This window comes from Pogona vitticeps, chromosome 2 (assembly GCF_051106095.1).
Source record: "Pogona vitticeps strain Pit_001003342236 chromosome 2, PviZW2.1, whole genome shotgun sequence".
NCBI classification, from domain to species: domain Eukaryota; kingdom Metazoa; phylum Chordata; class Lepidosauria; order Squamata; family Agamidae; genus Pogona; species Pogona vitticeps.
The window spans coordinates 270,360,876-270,379,512 of NC_135784.1; the positions used below are offsets into that span (position 1 = coordinate 270,360,876).

General features: G+C 37.7%; 1 long non-coding RNA gene across 4 annotated transcripts in view; it reads left to right on the top strand.

Annotated features, from left to right (window-relative positions):
* The window catches only part of LOC110073986 (uncharacterized), a 150,732-nt gene that overhangs the window by 25,283 nt on the left and 106,812 nt on the right, over positions 1-18,637 (top strand). For 3 of the 4 annotated variants that reach the window (XR_013542204.1, XR_013542203.1, XR_013542202.1), the window contains exon 4: positions 15,271-15,331. This is a non-coding gene — a long non-coding RNA (uncharacterized LOC110073986). Of the gene's footprint in view, positions 1-15,270; positions 15,332-16,372; positions 17,606-18,637 lie in introns of those variants that run through there. The other variant, XR_013542205.1, reaches the window with a different exon arrangement.

Below are 18,637 nucleotides of genomic sequence, written 5' to 3' on the forward strand. Positions count from 1 at the left end.
TTCATTTCTTCTGTTCTTTTTTCCCCTTGCTCCACCCTGTGTAAGCTGCTAATGAAATACCAGAGATTGATTGCATCAAAATTGCAAGGCATATTTACAGTACCATATATAGTAAACTCCATTTGGTGCATTAGCATTTGGCCGTTTTATGCAAATATGTTGAGAAAATGACTCATGTATATGATTTAATATGCATCAGCAATAACTCAGAACATCCTTATATGAAGAAATTAAAAATTCATTATGGAACTAGACCGCTGTTCCTACATGGTTAAAACATTATTAAAGCATATTTCAGTGTTTTGCTTACACTAGTGTTCTCATCATGGTGCCACCATTTCATGACAAAGACCGCAGAAGAGAAAACATTCAACTTAAAATGTCTGCTGGCACACATCACTGAATTTGTGTGTCACTAAACAATGAACGTGCATAGACTTGAATACCAACTATTTAATTAGCACTTTTGCCAGCCATGCATAAAAAAGCTCATTTGCATGCATCATGCTTAACTATTATTCCTATATAAAGCTACCATTTTCCCTATATCTTAGTAATACTAGTGTACCACCACATGGAAGTAAAACCACACACAATACGCTATTTGTTTTAAAAGCTCATCATTCAAGAATCTGTTGAAAATATACAAAAATCTTGATATTTCTATCACAGATGCAGTTTAATTATATAATTCAACAATCTGTGTGCCTTAAAAGGCTAGATAGAGCTAATAATTAAGACCTTGAAAGGGAAATGGAAAACCTGAAATGGTCACCAGTTTAATTAAAGGCTATTATTACAAGTCTCTGGGATGAACAGTCATATTTAATGACAAGGGGGTCCTGCAAACACTGCTGTGGATAGATATAGGTTTCTTATTGTAAATACTATTGGGAGATACTGCTGCAATGTAAAACCATTCTAATAAAAATATTACATGAAATAACAGATAATCTCTGAAATGTTGAGTTCTCTTGGAGTTTTTCCTCAGCTTCACTGAGTTAAAAAGGACAAGTTACCATTAACCTGCATGAAGCTAGCCCATACCAGCATATAGATCAATATAATGTCATCTAGAATAGAACAAGGAGCTGGTAAATACAATAGCTGCCTTAGTATATATAATCTGGCATGTTGCCACTGTCAAAATGGATTGCAACTGCAAACAATCAGTTTTACAAAGATAATGACTTTCTATAAGGATGCTAATAAAGTAAACAGGCAAAGAACATTTTATGTGCTACAATGTGCAAATAGAGCTCTGCAGAGTATTAATTTGCATTAGTGGTCTTTGCTTATCTAAACTTAAATTTTAATCATAAATGTACTTGCAGAGGCCTTTCATCAAGAAGTAGAGAATTTATACAAGAATATTTATTTCCATTGGGTCTGGAATATATAGAATTGTCATGCAAACAAAATTGATTAATTATATACAGTTTTTTTAAAAAAAATCCATTAATGCAGTATTCTGACATGTTCTTAATTCCTTGTGTTTCAACAATCAAGTTCTGCTATTAAATATTACTTAGTTTAAGGCAGTAGGAAACCAAGCCAAAGGCTTGACTTTGCAAGACTTGAGCGGACTTGTTAATGACACCGTCTTTTGGAGGTCACTGATTATTCACAGAGTTGCTGTAAGTCAGAAGCAACATGATGGCATATAACAACAATGAGAAATTGCTAGAGTATAGAATTAATATACAGTAGTCTAATATATACAATTTTGAATGTGTGCATGTGCCTAAAATTAAGTAATTACAAAAATATGTTTATACACTAGTTTACACTACAAAGGAAATGCCAGCTATTTTGGAGGGGAGGTAAATAATGAAATAAAATTTGTATGATAAATAAATAGAAAGTTTTTTTTTAAAAAACCCACAGTTTTGTACAATTATCATCATGACTGTCCATTGAAAAAGATTAAAGTGAATTTTTAGAGGATATTATGAAAAAATAATAATAATGAAAAAAAAACATTATCTAAATATAGGTAATAAGAGTTTTTGGACCTGAGTTAGCTAAATCATAATAAAATAGATCAAATGGGTCTAAAAATTCGGTTCCTTATTTGAAAGAACAAGAATTTTTGAGGGTCTGTTTATGCATGGTGCATTACATCGATATGCCCTAGCGTAGGAAAGAAATCACATGTACTATATGTGAAGATTGTGCAGTATATTTTTGAAGCATTCCTAATCACTAAAATAATAATTGTAATTATGTGCCTTCAAGTTATTTCTGGTGTCCCTCCCAGGGTTTGTAGTTTTAAAAGTACTCAGAAGTAGTTACCTATGAAAACAGAAATATGTATGTTCTTCAGATATGGCAATGTATATTGATAATGGATTTCAGAACTGGACTCAGTTCTGTTCGAACATCACTGTGAGATGGTGATGTTCAATAGTTAGAGAGGCATGCTTGGATTTGAGAGCTGTTATTTACTGTCTGTACTAATGAGAAATAATAGCAGGTGAATGATAGCACTGTGACCTATCTCACAGCATTGTTTGGGACAATAGACAAGAAGACTGTAAAGTGCACTGCTGTGTAAAGGGTACAGAACAAAACTGTAAATATAGATAAGAATAACGGAGCAGGGGATGGGATTTATAGTTTTTTTTTTTAAATGGCAATAACCTCTGATAGTAACTGGATAGAAATTGTTGTGCTACATAGCAATGCCCAGAAAGGTTTAAAGGGAATAGTCGAGTCAGATTATGATCTGAAGACTTCCATCTAGCAATGCAAATAAGTGCAGTTGTGCTATGTAAATGCTTGAGACTGTATATGGCTGTGGTCCAATGCCTTGTTAAGGATCCAGCCCTAAATTTATTTAATCTAGAAGCATGTCCTAGTGCGATGAATGAAATGTACTTCCATATATACATTTAGAATTCAGATGCTAAAATAGCACTACCCTGGTAAATATTATTTATAAGCGAATACAATATGAGGTGGGGTGGAGGTGGAGATTCTTTCAACGTAGATGTGTGCAAGATCACAGCTATGAGATATTTTCAGTGGTGATGCTAAGAATGTGATTTTGATTATTCCAATGTTGGTACCTCTCAAGAAAGGACTACACTGAGTGTAATGTATTTTAAATATTTTTTCTTTCTCTTTCTGTATCACTTTAACAATTCCCAGAAATGGCATGTGGAAGACATAACAGATGTTCTTAGAACTCCCTTATGAATATGCCTTTACTTTACTGGGTGGCAAATGGAGTGGATGTGAATGTGTTAATTCTTAGTTTGTTCAGGGCATTGATTGTGCCCTTACTAGGGGAAGTACAAAACCTCCATTAATGGCAGGTGATGCCCAAAGCTTGCTTTTGAAAATAGCATTTGGCCTTAAGTGGGGGAAAAGGTGAGATTTTGATTGGTACAAAGGGGAATACCTTGAAGCAGTGAACGAGGTATAGCTGAGCATTAGAAAACACAGGAAGACTATCACCACAAATCTGCTTATGACAAAGCATGTTATTGAAATGATGGTCCCTTGTACCTTTAAAATCTAGAACCACCAGAGAATCCAGCAGAAAATAGTGTATGAAAAAATGCTGCATGGTGAAAGAGGAAGCAGATCACTTATTTTGATTTCTAATATTTAAAAATGGGACTTAGATTTAAAAATATAATAAAATCCACATTGAGTTACCTTTTCTGATAAAGCCGTGATGTTTTAACAGCATCCTGCAGGGCTAATTTGCATAGTGGTTTGGAGAAACAGCACTGATGAATGCCTACCATGGCAGTATTCCTACCCAGGTACCATCATGGGAGTAGTGGAAATACAAACATAGATTTGAAGTATAAATTTAAAAATCAGAAATGAAAATGGCTGGTTTAAGATGCACAGGCTTACACTGTACATCCCAAGGGTGTAATTATATTTGACACAGGTACATTATTCCCCTCTCTTTGACACAGATAGATAAGAATTGTCTGTCTCATTTCCAACAGATCCCACAAAGCTACGCATTAGAACTTCCTTTTTTTAAAAAAAAGCATGAGCTGCAAATATACTATAAGGAAGCCATATTAATAAATTAAATACATTTATATAACATAGAGTTTGCTGTGGCAATCAGTTCCATGAATGTTCATATATTTCTATGAATAACACAACAAAACTGCACAGCATTTAAACAGAAAAGAGAAAGACTAGGCACTATTTCCTTACACCTCCTTTATTTATTTTTTTTATGAAAAACGCAACCTCTTGATGGTTAGAAATGGCATGATTATTTTATATATGTGTGCATTGATACAGCAACTTAACATTCTTAATTCTAGTATAATTTGTGAATAGGATGAAAGCCAGGGTGGTATAGTCAATCTTAATAGGACAATTTTGGGTTTAAATTCCCAGTCGGCTATGATGTTCAGGCAAATCTAATCCTAATCTACCTCAGAGAGTTCTTAAAAATATAAAACAAAACATCCCTGTTACATATTCCCTGAGAGAGCAGGATCCTAATGCAGTAAATAACAGCGAGGGTGTAACCTTTTGTTGTTGTTGTTGTTGTTGTTGTTGTTGTTGTTCATAATCACTTGTGCATAAACACCACTGATTTCTGTGAGAATGATACATGGATGGAACAAAGTGACATGTTTCTGCTTGTGCTATGTGCATGGTGATAAGAGGAACAGATGAAGGCCAGAACTGGTGTATGAGTAGTCTAATGAGTTTGTTCCCCATCTGTTGGCCCAAGTGATGTGTGGATGCGACTCATTTAGGCACCATTTGAGACAGCAAAATATCTAACTGCATTGCACATGGGACTGCAAACCAAACATTAGCCCAGGACTCAGTCATTGCAGATCACAGTTTTGTTGTGAACTGATGCCTGCCACATTGCCTCCAGATGAAAGATGGAGTGGGAAAATACTTTTTCCTTCCAATGTTCCAGAATTTAAGCACATCTGCATATATAGAATGACTACGCTGCCCTTTCCTCCTGACCCAATAGTTTACATATGCAGCCTCTGTTGTTGTTGTTGTTGTTGTTGTTGTTGTTGTTGTTGTTGTTGTTGTTGTTGTTGTCGTTGTCGTTGTCGTTGTCGTTGTCGTTGTCGTTGTCGTTGTTGATGATGGTGATGATTTGTTCATCTTTGGGAGCTATACAGGAGAAATAGTTAACTGTTTGATGAGTTACAAATGATTTTTAAAATGTGGATTTTAAGAAAAATATAACTGTAGTCAAGAATCTCAGAGGGAGCTGTTTCATTGCTGTTTCATTCCAAGAGTCTGAAACAGGTTTGGGAAGTCACTAAACTCACCACAACAGTCTTTAATATGATTATGAACTTGCTGAAGCCTCCGTTATGATCCAAAGGAAGTAAAGAAAGACAAGGTAGGCCTTTCTTTATCTTCTTATGCATCGATTAGACCTGTGGGCCAGAACGGCATGTCCCTTAAAACACGCACATAAATACCCAAACCAACTCACCCACACGAGTCAGATGACCTTTGTGGACAGCAGATTTACTGGACAGTCAAATTTTCAAGCAAACTCTGCAAGTGGTGCTCCTTAAGAAGGTAAAGAATAATGTCATTTTACAAATGAATAAAGCTTATAATGCATATTTCATCTCCTATTCTAAGGTCTTTATCAGGGAAGAGAAAACTGACTCTGCAAATAGTACATACTGTATAAAGCTTTCTAGAACAAGAAATATACATTCCAACCTTTTTATTTATGAACAATAGTTTGGAAACCTTTCATTTTGTATTATTGCAAATGTTACTGTTGCAATTGTTGCCATAGCAACGATGATCCAAGAACAGTAGGGATAGCAGCTGTGCCCCTAGAATGGCACGCCCTGTTCTCTGTCTTCCATGTCTGTATGCCAGTGCCTTCGATTCCTGTTTGTTCCCCTAATTTTTGTGCTGCTTTGCCCAGTAAAGAGTCTTGGGACACTTGAAAGCAGGCACACTTCTGCAGATTTTTATTGGTCCTAGAAACGTATTGTACAAGTATGGGTTTTGTTTTTCTGGTAGAACAAAATGTCATTTTTAAATATACACAATCAGCTTGTAATTTTCACTTGGACAGATTTATTCGTTGTCCTCATAACCTATGACTGGAGATTACTGTTTCCTTGTTCATCCCGTTCTTCTGGGAGAAGCTAAGCTAAGGGTTGCATTCAGATAGAGTTCTTCCTGGTCCTCAAACTGATATGGAGACTAATATGCCCATGCTAATCTTTTCCTCCTGTGTAGAATGTTTTCCCAAAACAAAACAACAAACAAAACAACAAACAAACAAAAACCAAAACAACAGATGTTTTGTTCACTGTGAAGACTGAGCTTGCGTATTTTGGTGCCTCAAGTTACTTTTTAAAAGTGGGTCTTCCAGCCTATGGTAGTAGGCATCCTTCAGTCTCAAGAGACTATGGTCATGTGCTCTGAATAGAGGACTTGGAACAGCGTCTAGTGTTGCTGAGAATGCCAATTCGAGAGTGACAATCCCTTCCACACTGAAGACAAATACAATCTGTCCCCTGTCCAGCTCCCTGATTTTGCTGCTTCCGGGACTGCCTCTTTGCCTCGGCCTGCTGGATAAGGGCCTCTTTAAATTGGAAGAAGCTATGCTGCACTGCCTGCCTCCAGGCTGAATGCTCAGATGTCAGGGTTTCCCATCTCTTGAGGTCCATTCCTAAGGCCTTCAGACCCTGCTTGCAGATATCCTTGTATCACAGCTGTGGTATCCCTCTGGGGTGCTTTCCCTGCACTAATTCTCCATCCAGCCCATGAAACAGCCCATAATTCCCACGCCTAGTGACTCATTGTATCGATAGAATTGCTTGAACTGCTTTCTCTCTCATTATATCTTTTTTCTTTCATATATCTAGATGTCCTTGGACTGTTGGTGCTTCATAGCAGGATGTTGCCACTTGCTACCCACCCCTCACACCCAGATGACAGGGGCTACCCCAGCATTAGGCAAACTGAGGCAAGCGCTTTGAGCAATGGATACTCCGCCAGGACCCAAACACACATAGAAACACTAACATTAGGTCCTCCTGAGTTCCTCACTACTCTCTCTTTTGGAGGACAGAGCTGTGTGTGCCACACAGTCTGGTTTGCACATCCTTTAACAGCTTTCTGCTCACAGGTGTGATGGGGATCTGTACCACATTCCCATGGTTGATGTGAGGTTCAACTATGTGTCCAGCTGTCTGTGTTCATGGGACTGGAAGAGATTGCTGTCTTGTCCTTTGCCTCAGGCAACTCCATGGACTTCTTCTTATCTGTAATTTCCTTCACTCACTGTTATTCTCAGCAAGAAGATACTCTTTCTTGCTGCCCTATGACTTTGGCATTCCTATGTATTCTTCACCTCTTGCTGATTTTCATTAGCAGATCTGCATGCTTCTGGGAGAATCTGATAACAAGCAAACTCTGAAGCCACTGAAGAAAATTTTAACTGCTTTAAGAACCATGTTATATGTTACGTACAAATGCAATGTATTTAAATCTTTAAGGTTGCTTCCTACAGAGAAAAACAACTTTGGAGTTGCTTTCAGCAGTGGCATTTTCAACAGGGGAGTGGTATTTCTTTTCTTTTATTTTATTTGTTCGATTTATATCCCACCCATCTGATATATTCTACCACTCTGGGTGGCTTACAGAATATCAAAAACAATTTTAAAAAAAACATAAAAACATTAGCATATAACAATAACAAATAGTGCAGGAATAAATAAATAATAAATAGCAAAGCAAAGAAATCAGTAGTTGACAGGAGGGCAGGCCTGGATGTACATCCATGTTTTCAGTTGGCATTTGAAAGTACCCAGTGTATTTGGGAGAGAATGTGTAATGTTTCCCTGCTTTTATACTGCAACCACCAGTTCCCAGAACTGCATTTCTTTCTGCAGGATTGTGGATGGTTTTCAAGTCCAGGGAGCAGGCAGATGGCTTTAAAGGTGTGGCATGCATAAACAGTGGGCTGGGTGAATCCTAGTTACACTATTTCTTGACTCGTCTCTGCTTGTTCTTTATTATTTTGTACTTGTCTATAATAGACATACAAGGAGACCGTCAAAATGCTTCATTTTTGTTTATTTAAGATAAGATGGTTTAACTTTTTGAATGCTGTATTATTTGTTGGAGGCTTAACCTTTAACTTGATGTTTTTTTTTAAAAAAAACTTCACTGTATCTTGATTTACAACTTACATACTGATGCCCAGTCGATCAGGACTCCCAGCATTTTTTGGTGTGCACAATAAGTCTCCTTAGGAAGAGACACAATAATAATAATCCTAGAACCACAGAGCTGGGAGGGACTCTATAGATCATCAAGTCCAGCCCCTATCAAGGAGGCACAGTGGGGAACTGAACTTCCAACCTGTGGCTCAAGAGTCAGATGTCTAAACCACTGAACTACCATGCTGTGCTACAGATTACACTGCATTTTAAGTTAAAATTCTCGGGTAACATTTAATAAGTTCTGTTTTTTACTCTGGCAGAACCACTATTCCTCACACAACTTTCAAGAGTCCAACACATTTTCATGTTTTACATTCCTGAGGCCCTTTTCATCATGGTTTCTAAATATTGTCCTCAAAGACACATCCATAGTCTCTTCTTTTGACCAGTAAATCTGAAAAAAATAATCCATCATGGCATTTATGAATCAATATTTCAGCTCATGTGATGTGGGTTCTTTTTCTGATTATCAGAACTTAGAAAATGAGTCCAAAACTGACACCCAATCAACACCATGCACCTCAGTCCAGAAAGAAAAATCATGATAATAGAGGAAGATAAAGAAGATATGCTAAAACCTATTAAGGCAACATGATTTGAACCAGCAAGAAAAACAGCATGAGATACTATGGCTGAAATCCTGCTGCATGGTTATGCAAACAGCATATCTCTTGGGAACAAACTGATATGTTAAGACACCTCCATAGACAATATCTGTTTTATATTGAATTGCCTGACTTGGCATGCAACAGATCATGCCTACAGAGATTTCTTATGGCAATTAGTGTAAGAAATTAGAGTTGCATAAGTGTGCAACAGGATTTCAGTGACAGCTAAGAGTCTATCCTGAAAACAATTAAAAAAAAAGGTCCCCACTGATTTCTATAGTCACTTAAAGAAACTATGTCTCATGATGGAGGAAATGCATCCAATATAGGCAGAGACTATTATGGAGTGCCTTTACTTGTGATCCTGAAATTGGGGAATCAAAGGAATGTTATTCACCCTATAGGTTGCTGACATTTAGATGCAAAATTCCTTCCTTCCTTCCTTCCTTCCTTCCTTCCTTCCTTCCTTCCTTCCTTCCTTCCTTCCTTCCTTCCTTCCTTCCTTCCTTCCTTCCATTCAAGCATATAGAATTTCCTTTAATTCTATTATTTTATTACATAGTTTTGGTATTTTTATACTCACTGATTGATATTTTAGATAGTCTACTGTTTTCCGAGTCTTTGCCACATGTGGTGCAAGGAAAGCAGCAATTCCAGTTCCCTTCCTTCTGAGAATTTCCAGATGGGTAGCAATTTTTGTTAGCAGTTTGTTGTAGCAAAAGAGACATGGAGTCTTATGGTACCATGAAGATTAACACAGCGCAGATGTGGGCTACAGTTCACAGAAGGGTATGCCAAATAAAACGTGTTAACGTGTCATTAGATTCTTTGTTGGTCTTCTTTGTGGTTTGGCTGTGAGTTGGAGAAGTCATATCACGGATTAATGAGGAATTAAAAAAAGTGCAACATAAGGCTGCAATGCTAGATATAAACCTTATTTAATTCAGTATCATGTACATCTAGACAAAGCTAAACAAAATCAACTTAGATGTAAGTGATTGTGTGTTTAGGACTTTGGTGTTTGAATTCTATTGTCAATTTATTCAGATTAATATCACTGCAGCTAATTGAAGTGAACTGGTTTGACAGCTTGTGGACAACAGATGAAAGTATGTAGAATCTGAGGGTAAGATAAAATTTCATTACATTATTACAGTCATATTTTTTGCACTTTAATACCAAGAAAATTTGTAATACATATGACCACAAATTGCATCTATATAAAGTGTCTGGAACATTAAGGGGAAAAGAAAACTGACCTTGGCAGGTAGGATGTAATATATTTCATTTCCATGGTTTTATTTAAATTGTGTGTACATGTACATGTGTGTGCACGTGCATGTGAACATTCGTTTCTACAAAATACAGTTTCCCAAATGTTGTTTTATAAATATCAACTGTTCTGAGTTTCAGTAGATTTGGATACAATACAATAGGTACTACAGCTGATTTCATTTATGTTCTGAATATTTCTTACTACTACAGACTTTCTTATGTAACACACATACTAAAATGTTCTGCTAAAACGGTCTTACTATTGACAGATATGGCCTGAGGCATTCACACATTGTGACATTCAGAATGTAATGTGCGGAAGTTTTAAACACAGAAGCTGTTCCTTCCCAAGCTTCTGAAAATAATGTGATGGATTCATTTAAAATGAGCTTGGAAAATAAGTTAGCTTCCCCAAAAAGATGAATGATATTGTTCAGGATCATATGAAGAGCAAAACATCTGTTTGTTAAAGTAGTTAAATAGTATTTTTATCCAATGCAATACAAAAGTCTTTGATAACTGATCATTAAGAAAACTGATTACAAATAACGCCTTCTGCATCTAATATAATGACTTTATTGTTGAGCGTGGCAATAAACAAATGGTAAATTGAATGAAAAGTATAAGATAAGAGACAAAGGAGTTTATGATTATGGATTGTTCTTAAAAAAAAGAAAACAAATGCAGTTTTAAGCAACACATCAGTAAATAGTTAGAAATCCCAGTCAATTGTGATATGTGGGAAGCCAGACTTACTCCAGGGTAGGTGTTGTGGAAGTAAAGGTATCCCCAGAGGCAATTGCTTTAGATCACTAATTTCAAGTGTCATAAAAGGACATCAGATTGTTAATATATTTTTATTGCTAAGTAGAGGGGAAGATTCTTGTGGGAACTTCTGTCTCAACTATCAGAATAAGCCTTGGGTCCCATGTTCCATGTCTTAAGAGAGGGCTATTATTTGCTGTTCTGCCTCTGTCACAACAAACATCTAGAGCTGGAACTAGTTGCTTTTCTATTTAATGGAGGGTTGAGAAACTTGTGACCCTCCAGATGTTGTTGGTCTGCAACTCTTCTTACCAGACCTCCTCAACATGGTCACTGGTGAGGCATGAAAGCAGCTGCCATGTAACATATGGGGGGCCATAAGTTGTTCAACTTTTGATTTAGAACCCCAATAGTACAAGCCTATGGCTGGCTTCTCAGAAGTAAGCCCTTGTCGTAAGCAATGGGAATGTTTCTAGATTAAGTTGGCAACACCCCTCAATGGCTGAGGAGCATGGAGTCAGTATAACACTTGACACATTTACCAAATAAAGAATTCTACCTGCAGTTTGAATGATTCCTTTTTTAGAGCCTTCAGGAGAAAAATGTATTTCTGTTGGAGAGGCTTTGCAAGGATATTTATTAAGGAAGAAATCCTACAACACAATACAGTATCTGGTTTCTTATTGCTGGATATGCAGACAAATGGAACAGCATTCATTAAAACAAATGTTGAGAAGACAATCTTAGTGACACAGTTAATATGGCCATGGTACATTCAAACACTGAACATCTCTAGGCCCTACTGAGTCCAATGGGAAAGGGTTGAGCATCTCTGTAAAACTCCTATTGGATTTATAAGAATTAAAAAGCTTAACTTTGGTGGCCTCTTGCCCTCATAAGACATTGCTGTGTCTTTTTGCATCTTTTAGGAATGAAAAGAGAACTAAAAAAAAGCACAAACATTGTAACTACTTCTGCTTCTTCATGGCTACTGTGAATGCACTCATAAGGTTTCCCTGCATCTGTGGCAGAAAGCCTACTGCTGTTTCAGATTGTAACAGCTTTAACAGTTCCTCTCCCCCAACCCCCTTCTTGTATACAGCATGTCTTCCCGCCTTCCTGTCTTTCCTGTGGCCTGTCTGTTTTGTTAACAATATAAATAATAATACTTAGTTTGTAGTTTGAAAGGTTGCACCACCTTTTCTCCAGTATTCTTACAACTGAATAGGAACTTGGCCCATGAAAGTTGATCTTAAATGACCAATGCATTCTTATACTATGTAACATTCATGTGATTATCCTCTGGAGGTACTCAGAGTGATCCTTCAGGCAATTAACTTTAAAAAAAAACATGTTCTAAAGACAAATGGAATTTGTCTAAGAAACGGATTGTTGCATTGTAAAGAATTGTGCAGCTGATCTCCCAAAGATGCACAATAAATATATGCTAGGATATGCCATTTCCTGTATTCTTGCTGAGTTCATGAAACCTACAGAATAGCCTTTTGCAGCTTAGTATCCTTCAGATGCATAGCACTGTAAGGCCCCACTGAAATAGCATGGGCAATAGTTATGCTGGCTGAGGCTGATGAGATTTCAGAGGGAACCATGATGGAAAAGACTACTATCTGAAGATCTAGGCTTTGATGTTTGGTCGGAAAGTTATTATTTCTATGTGCATGCCTGCTATAATATTTCTATTTTGGAAACCACAAGTTCCTACTTCTCTCTTTCTAGAGAATATGAGGAACACTGTTCTAGGTGGCAACGGACTAACTTGTAGAAAAACAATGGAATATATAGTTTGAGACTTCAGTCTTTGGAATCTTTTGGTGTGAAATTATTGCTTATCTCTGTCTCTAAATGTCCAGTGACCAACTCACGATAAACCTGGGAATGGAGACTGCTCAGTGTTCATGAAGGATATATCAGCTCCGTACAACATCTACTTGTTATAAGAAAAAGGATTCTTTCTTCAGATTGCTAACTATTTCTATTTCATGTTTAAATAGACTAAACCGCTTGTTTTCTATCATTTTGTCACTGGGTTCCCTAGAGTAAAGCAAGTCCAAGATTTCCTTCTCCTTCTGCTCTAAATGTGTGTTAGAGTCTACTCTGTACTTTTCCAAAGGAAGCATAATGATTGGTGATCATCTTCTAAAATGTTTTCTTGAAAGAACTTTGCTTTATAAATGTGACCGGACAACTGCTGAATAACTTTTGGAGGTATCAGTCTCTCATTGCCTTTCTGTACTATTCCAAGTCAGTGTACGAATCTCCAGGGCTCTGTGGGGCGAACTTTCAAGCAAATATTGCAATTACAGCTATAAATGTCCCATGTTTTAACTTTTTTTAAAGTGACTGTTGAGCAATAATAACTGAAACATAAGCTTCATACTTCATAAGTCTCATACCGTACACCAAAAAGCCACTGATGCAGGAGGTGATTACCGAAATGCCTCACAATGTCTCTGTACTTCCAGAATCCAGAATTCATATTGCTGTCGTCTTCAAACCCATGTCTTTTCAGGTTCATTACACAGCAAACTAAACAGTGGGAACAGACAAATTTTAAGTGCTGGAATAAAAAAAAAAGGTCCATAATGCTCTTGGTCCTTCCATTCCCCCAATGCCCATACACTGAAGTCCATTATCTAATTCAAGGTGATTAAGGCCTCTGTTTCTCCTCACTGAACAAAGCTCCACACTGTTCTCACACTCTTTCTTAACCAAAACCAAAGAGCACAGGCCCTTTCCTTAAGATTCCCCACCTACTGGGCTAAACCAATTAGCTCATAGGGGTCACATTAGCACACAGCGTTTACTGAAAAATGAACAGAATGACACACTGTCGAGAGTTAATAGTCCAATTTTATCCATGCCTCCAGTGTGGTTTGTTCCTGAGTGCCATGGGACAGCAACCTTAACGCATTTGCTTCTTTCTCTTTCAACAGCTTTTTCTTATTCCAAGTATGTTTTTTCCTCAACAACACAACGATTTTGATTCACTGTTGGGAGTGTCTCAGAACAATATATCATACTGTAGTCCCATATTACTTGGAAAGCTTGGGAGAAACCACAAGTGTTGTCTGGTGTTTTAAAAATTAGCTTGCTGTTGCATTTGCACTGTACACACTCTACCAATTTCCTTATGGTCAAGTTTATACAAAACAGTTACGTATATTTTAAAACCTGTTAGGCCCTCTTTGGTTTTAGGCACAACTGGGTTTCCTCAAAAACCACATTAATACATTCAGGGATGTGGAATGAGTCTTGTGTGATCACAGTGCAGCCCATTGTGATAATCCAAAGTATTCTGAAGGATAAAGCTACTAATCATGTTGCCAATGTACTGTATATCTAAAGTATCAGAGGTGAAGAGCACAAATAAAAGGGCACATTCCTGCTAACCTCTGCTTGTGGGCTTTCCAGAGGCATCTACCTGGCCACTGTGCAAGCAATGCTGGACTGGAGAAGCTTCTTGTGAACTCCAAAAGGACTCTTTTAATCTGTATATGTATCCACATCTGGAGAATTTTATGCAGTTATTTTGAAGATCTGCCAAACAAAGAGTTCTGAATAATGTTTGGTTGAAATGGTATCTGCCTTATTGGCTAAGTAGTTCCAGTTGCAAAATATACTTCAAGATAATGTTGCGGAAAGCAGCATTCAGCTTACACCCATATAACATAATCAACTTAGAACTGCAGAGCTGGAAGGGACCCTATAGATCATTGAGTCCAGCCTCTGTCAAGGAGGTACAGTGGGGAACTGAACTCCAATCTCTGGTTCCACAGCCAGATGCCTAAACCACTAAGCTATTACTAGCAATTCCTCTGCTCTTGCTTTACGTTTGTTCTTCTTTTGTATTATTAAATATAATTTTGAGACACGAGCTAATGGCCAAAATCTTGTTGGTCAGTGCAGTAAATTGCACTAGAGTAGCCCCACTGAATCAATAGGGATTTGGTGAGTCAACTTGGGTGTTACATTAAATGTACAGTTTGGCCTTGCATCTTAAGAAATGAAGGACTCAGTGCCCCCACTCTGGGTAAAAGCATAAGATAAGGATGGTGAATTAACCCTACCCTTGTACCACCATACCATCAATATCATCCCCAAAGCTATTTGCCCCAGGAGAGAGATGTGCTTCATTAGAACTATGACATGGGAGGGGGAGGAAAGCATTAACTTCCTATCACACTCCCATGGTCCTGATCTGAACCACAGGGCCTCCCCACTTTGCTTGTTTCTTAAAAAAAAAAAGACGAAGCCAAGAAAACACTATATAAAATATTATGTAACTCAGGAAGCTCCTTATACTGTTCAGATCCTTGATCTGACTTGATTTATTTTTTGTACACTAACAATGTACATTGTGCTGTACATTACAGATGCAGGACTTTTCTAACTTGATCTGAAGATGCCAGGCAAGGTGTGTTCTCTGCCACTAAGGTATGGCCCTTCTATATCTAGCTCTTTTTTAGTAACAATGGATGAAAAGTGCAGCTTGCTTTCCGCTTTGTTAATTTCATTAAGAATGTTCTGTCATGAGGATTTCATTGGGTTTTTCTCAACACAGGATTCTAGTTTTGATACAATTGACATCATTAATAATTGTCATCTTAACTTATTTCCTTACTTTTCAACTCTGTAGGCTTGATAGATATGGGTATACTGTACTTAGAATGTTCATCTTCTCATTTCACAATACTGAATTTAAAGCTGTGGTAGTTATTTTACTTTAAAAAGGATTTTTGGAAGTGTGTTTGTTAGGGGACAGAATTTGCCTAACTATTTATTATTTATTTATTTATTTATTTATTTTATATCCCGCCTATCTAGCCACTTAAGGCCACTCTAGGCGGCTTACAACAAGTGCAATTACAATAAAATTAAGACAATTTTAAATATGGGGAAAACTTAGTCGAAAAGGGACAAAGACGAAGGGAGAGGAGAAAGAGGAAAGATCAGCTACTTTTATTTATTCATTTTTTGGAACATCTATATGATGTGCATTTTTATTTAGAGTTGGGCGGAACATGGGATGAAATTCTAAAATACTTACTGTATTTGTAAACTCACTATCATTCCTTTCCATGTCAAAACAGTTTATTTCACACATCTCAGTTCATGTACTTCCTTAAAAAGAATTTATTAGATCAAAAGTAGATTAGCAGGTCTATTTACTGAAGACGAAACACCCATTTCTCCATTCATATTTGACCATTCTCCATTACTTTGAACCAAGTTCAATATACTTCCTTTGTCTACAACTTTTGTCCCCCAAGACTATTTACTTATTGCACCTCCTCATCCAGGCTGACTTAATAAAACTAACATAGATCGACATGAAACTATGAAAGTCATATCAGCCTATCTGTAAGCAGGGGGAAAGAACCTACATTGCTAGATACATTATTTAAAGGATTTCCAACTCTGACAAGACTCAAAACTAGTATTATGGTACATTTTATATATTCTTTTCCATCACAGAGCAGTAAAGGTGAACCCAGTTTACAACCCAGAACATTATAAATCACCTGAAGGATCCCTCTGATATCTGCACACACATTCAGCAATGCAGTTGTGCCTCAACTTATGAACGTCCCAACGTATGACCAATTTGAGTTAGGAGCAGCTCCATCTGCAAAATGTTGCTTCGACTTGTGACCAGAGCTTTGAGTTACAATCAGAAAAAAAGTGAGGGAAAAGGTGTGGAATTTAAATTACTAACCATTGGTTGGTGAAGAGCCTACTTCTCTGTAGCTCGTTCACCCCAACGGTTAGAGAGAGTGTGTCGGAAGAGGCTTCGGACTGCCTGGTGCTGCTTTCTGCTTTTTAAAATGCCTGTTCTGATTGAATACAGGGTTTTGCAGGGTGGGTTTGGGCTGGGGGGGTTTTCATGTGGTTTTTTCCAGCCCCAGTGCATTCCGATGGGGCCTGTTGCGTTTTGTTTTTTGGTGATTTTTCCCCAGCCCCAGCGTGTTCTGATGGGGCTTGCGGTGGTGTTGTGTTTTTTGTGGGGGTGGGTTCCCCCCCCCCCAGCCCCAGCACATTCCAATGGGGCTTGTTCTATTTGTTTGTTTTTCTGTGATTTTTTTTCAGTCCCAGCACATTCTGATAAGGCTTGCTGTGTTTTTTTGTGGGGTGTTTTTGGTGATTCCGCCCCCCAGCCCAAATAGATCAATGGGATTTAAATGCTTCCTATGGGAAATTGTTCTTTGATGTATGACCAATTCAAGTTATGACCATCTTCTGGAATGGATTAAGTTTGTAAGTCAAGGCACCACTGTATAGGGATTCTAAATGGCCAACGTCTTCCACCTCAAAGCAGCACCTTAATAAATGTAGAGCAGCATGAGCAATCTTCTCATTAAACTACTGAAATCCAGTTTCATCTAGTAATAAATGTCACACAATTATACCTGACTGTAGAATGTACATTAATTTCCACAATATTGTAAACCATGTAAGTTATGTTTGGAACATATTGAGTTCATTGCTATAGCCTGCCATTCATACAGAGTAAGGGACATTCTTTATCTAAGGCCACAGCTATCCAAACACAGATCAGAGATGCTGTGGCTTCTTCCATTTTTTTTTTTTTTAAGATTTGAACGTACATTGCCAAACTGAAAATATTCCAATAATTCATATTTAAGCTCTGTTTTTCTGAGGTAAACAGGAAGCCTAATGGTAATGGGAAGGAGCAGAGACCTATGAACTTCTCTTGTCCACTTCTGTTTATAAGTAACCTCTGTGGAATTCATTAGAGGTTATTTCAGTGTAAAACTTTCAGAATCAAGCTATGTGAAAGAACATTAGCAGAAAAGTCAGAACAAGTGTTAGGAAATGGATCAAGATGATGGATCATCATGCAGGTCTACATAAAAGAGGTAAGCATGCACACAATTATTTATTTTACCTCATATTTCTCCCTGCAAAGGACCCAAGGCAACTTGCAACATTAAGCTAGGAACAATATAGAAGTCACTCTGAGAAATGAAAACCTCAACAATAGAATACATAATTAAAATCCCTCTAAAAATCACACAACAGGTAGCTAGGTCCTGAGGGAAGGCTTGCCTGAAGAGAAAGGCCTTCACCTGGTTTTGGAAGCACAGCAAAGATGGGGCCAGCCTGGCTTCCTGTGGGAGAGGGTTCCAATGTCTGGGAGTAACAACAGAGATGGCTCTCTCCTGTGTCCTCATCAGACACAACTGTGAAAGTGGCAGGACCAAGACAAAAGCTCTCCTGATGAAATTAACACCTCAGTAATAAGAAATAGTCTTTGAGATAGCTTGGACCCAGGCCATTTAAGGATTAATAGGTTAACATCAGCACTTTGAATTGTGCCCAGAAACTAATTGGCAGCCAGTGGAGCTTCTGTAACAGATTGCTAAATGTAAAGTTTTCCTTTTAGTCTATATCTCTATAAAATATTTTACAATAAAGTAAATAAGAATAAATACAAGATCAAAGACCTATGTTGCTAAAGCAGTTTCTGGGAGTGAGAGTCCTTCCTTAAGTAGGCCTTCCCTCAGGACTCTCAGGTGGACCTCATAAAAGCTCTGGCAGCTGCTGCCCCAGCAGGGTTTGATTGTGCAAACACTCAGTTCTTCCTAGGACCAAGCTGGCTCAGATCCTGCAGCTGCCAGGGTGGTGGTGCAGGGGTAGTCCTGTCGCCACCCAGATCCTGACACTGAGCTGCCAACAGAGAGAAGCAGAGCCTTTATAAGCACACTGATAATGATAGCA